General features: G+C 41.7%; 1 pseudogene; it reads left to right on the forward strand.

The window, feature by feature from the left end:
- Positions 1-1,923: 1,923 nt before the first annotated feature.
- On the forward strand, positions 1,924-3,069 carry LOC100612916 (large ribosomal subunit protein uL3-like; annotated as a pseudogene).
- Positions 3,070-3,908: the final 839 nt, after the last annotated feature.

Below are 3,908 nucleotides of genomic sequence, written 5' to 3' on the forward strand. Positions count from 1 at the left end.
GCATTCAGTTAACGAACTAACAAAATGCCAAGTGTTGTCACATGTCATACCGCATGTGATTCATCATGCAATTTCAACAACCCAGCTAGTTTGTACACTGTTCAAGGAGATTTATTGCCTGATCATGGTCTTGGATGTTGCAGCAAAGTCAAATTGTTTCTAAATACTTACTTTTACTTTCTGTATTTGTTGTGGTCCAGTAGTAATGCATTTGTAGACTGGCACCAGAATGGGGGCCAATGTTGTGCAATACTGTTGTAGGTCGCCCCTTTAAGTGGTAGAATCAAGGTTCCAACCAAAGAGTGTGCACTGTTCTCTTGCTTTCTCAGTGGGGTGCTTTTGGACTCCTTGGAATCCTACTCTGCCATGATTAGCTATTTTGTTTCCAGCTCCTTCCAAGTACACAGGCTTGGAACCAACCAGACCCTCTGTAAAAAGTTCAGTCCTGTTACGTCCTTTTCCCTGGAGGTCATCAGATCCCCTTAGGTGAACATCTGGGGACTTAACTTGTTTCCTAGACCATTATTAGCTGGTGGCAAATACTCATTTCCCTTTCTCTGAATTTAAAGCCAAAGACAATCTCCATCTACTACTTGCTCAAACTGGGTTCTAGTCCTTCAACTCACCATGGAGGAGATATCAGGGATTCCAACAGAGAGAGAAAGCATTACTAGTGATGCTTAACTGTGCCTCTTGTTATCAATTTTCTTTTCATTTTTCTTTTTGAGATAGAGTCTTGCTCTGCTGCTCACGCTGGAGTGGAGTGGCGCAATCATAGCTCGTTGCAGCCTCGACCTCCTGGGCTCAAGTGATCCTCCTACCTCAGCCTCTTGAGTAGCTAGGACTACAGGCATGCACCGCTGTGCTTGGGTAATTTTAAACATATTTTGGAGAGATAGGATCTTAGTATGTTGCCCAGACTGGTCTTGGACTCCTGGTCTCAAGTGATCCTCCTGCCTCAGTCTCCCAAAGTACTGGGAATACAGACATGAGCCACCGTGCCTGACCTGTTATCAATTTCTTAGTAATAGAACTATGAAAATGATTAGATGTTCGTCTCTTTATTCAGCTCCCATTTATAGCTGCTTAGTCCCACCCTCCCGTGATTCTTCCCTTAGAAACTATGACCTTTTTGCAATCTTTTCTTTAGAAGCAGATTCACTGCAAATAATTAAAAACTCAAAATTTTGATTAGGCTTCATGTTTGGTAGGAACTGTTTATTTATTTTTCCTCTCACAATATCTAATAAATATTTATTTTTATCTAATAAAACTCCAAAGATATATTTAGGATAGAGAATGAAATGCTGCTGACCAAATTAGAGTCCTTCAGATTATTTAATTCAGGCTAGCTTATTTCAAAGCAGTGGCCATCAGGAGGAAGAGGCTGTAGATAAATGCTGAATTACTTAAAAAGTAATTGTGTGCCTCATCCTTCCCTTTTTAAATCACAGAAGTAATGAATATTCTTGACAAAGTACAATATATTTTACTAAGAAGTAAAAGGGAAGTAAGTTTAATCATCCTAAAGCTACCTACCACCCAGAGAAAATAATTTACTATATAACCTGCTGGAAAGTTTGTGCAAGTTTACCTATAAATATACTGAAAAGTGTCCATTTCCTCTGTGTGTGTGTGTGTGTATCCTGAATTTTTCACTGACGTATCAGTAAATACAAGTCTGCCTCATAATGGTGACGTGCCATTCCATTGTGTGAGCGATTACAATTTATATAGCCATACTCCTGTTATTGGATGTTACATTGTTTCTAATTTTTCACTACTTTAAACACACTGTAACAAAAACAATCGAAGCATTTTGTTTTAAATATTTGATGCTAATTATATAATGCATCTCTGGGAAAGGAGGATCCACTCAAGCTATTAAGAACTCCTGCTCTATTGGCGGGATTCGATGACGACATGTCTCACAGGAAGTTCTCTGCTCCCAGACAGGGGTCCCTGAGCTTCCTGCCTGGGAGGCATGGCAGCAGGCATCATGGGAAGGTGAAGAGCTTCTCCAAGCATGACCCTTCCCAGTCAGTCCACTTCATGGCATTTCTGGTTTACAAGGCTGGCATGACCTACATTGTGTGGGAAGTTTGTAGGCCAGGATCCAAGGTGAACAAGAGGGAAGTAGAAGCTGGGCCATTGCGAAAATGCCACCCATGGTGGTTGTAGGAATTGTGGGCTATGTGGAAACTCCTTGAGGCCTCCAGACCTTCAGGACCACCTTTGCTGAGCACATGCAGGATTAGTACAAGAGGTGCTTCTGTAAGAACTGGCATCAATCTGAGAAGAAGGCCTTTACCGAGTACTGCAAGAAATGGCAGGATGAGGATGGTGAAAAGCAGCTGGAGAAGAACTTCAACAGCATGAAAAAGTACTGCCAAGTCATCTGCATCATTGCTCACACCCAGATGTGCCTGCTTCCTCTATGCCGGAAGGCACCTGATGGAGATGCAGATGAATGGAAGCACTGTGACCGAGAAATGAGAGTAGTCCCAGAAGAGTCTAGAGCAGCACGTACCTGTGAACCAAGTGTTTGGGCAGTATGCAATGATCAATGTCACTGGGGTGACCAAGGGCAAAGGCTACAAAGTGGTCACCAGTCATTGGCACACCAACGAACTGTCCTGGAAGACCCACTAAGGGCTGCACAAGGTTGCCTGTGCTGGGGCATGACATCCTGTCCATGTCGTTTTCTCTGTGGTATGCACCGGGCAGAAAGGCTACTACCACTGCACTGAGATCAGCAAGAATATGGCAAACTGATTAAGAACAATGCATCCACTGATTATGATCTGTCTGACAAGAGCATCAGTCCTCTGGATGGCTTTGTCTATGGTGAAGTGACCAATGAGTTTGTCGTGCCGAAAGGCTGTGTGGTGGGAACCAAGAAGTGAGTGCTCAGCCTCTGCAAGTCTTTGCTGGTACAGAGCAGTGGCCTCTGGAGAACACTAACACCACCTCCAAGTTGGCCATGGCGGCTTCCAGACCCTGGAGGAGAGGAAAGCATTCATGGGACCACTCATGAAAGATGGAACAGCAGAGGAAGAAGGAGCTTAATGTCAGCAACAGATGGCGCAGTCAGTGGGGTATCAATAGAAGTTATTTTTTCTACTGAAAAACAAAACAAAAACTCTGAATCATAAGGTTGGTTGATGTCGTTCATTTTACTTTGTGCTTTATAACCTCCATTTATAAAACAAAACAAAAAACAAATAAAAATGCTCCAAAATTATAACAAACCACTCCCTATATCTAGAACTGCAATATGAGTTTGAAGGTGGGCAAACCTATTCCCCAGCTACTCCCACCCCTAATTCTCCACCCCACATTCTCTTACGCTATCTAGAATCATGTGGCCTTAATTTTTAATCATTTTTTCTCCTTAAAAATGAAGAGATAAGAAAATTCAAAGCAGAGATTTGATATACAATTACCTTGTTTTATTGCACTTCACCTTATTATATTTTACAGATATTGCATTTTTTACAAATTGAAGTTTGTGCCAACCCTGTGTCAAGCAAATCTACTGTGTACCATTTTGCCAACAGCTTGAGCTCACTTCATGTCTCTGTGTCATATTTGGATAAACCTTGCAGTATTTCAAATTTATTATATCTGTTATGGTGATCTCTGATGTTACTATGGTAATTCTTTTGGGGTACCACAAATCACACCTATATAAGATGGTGAGTTTAATTGATAAATATGTCTGTCCTGACTGCTCCACTGACTGGCAGCTCTCCATCTTTCTCCCTCTCCCTGGATTTTCATATTCCCTACAACATAAAATATTGAAATTAGGCCAATTAATAACACAACAATGGCCTCTAAGTGTTCAAGTGAGAGGAAGACTCACATCTCTCTCACTTTAAACCAAAGCTAAAAATGTTTAAGCT

The sequence above is a fragment of the Pan troglodytes genome, chromosome 11, assembly GCF_028858775.2.
Source record: "Pan troglodytes isolate AG18354 chromosome 11, NHGRI_mPanTro3-v2.0_pri, whole genome shotgun sequence".
NCBI lineage: Eukaryota > Metazoa > Chordata > Mammalia > Primates > Hominidae > Pan > Pan troglodytes.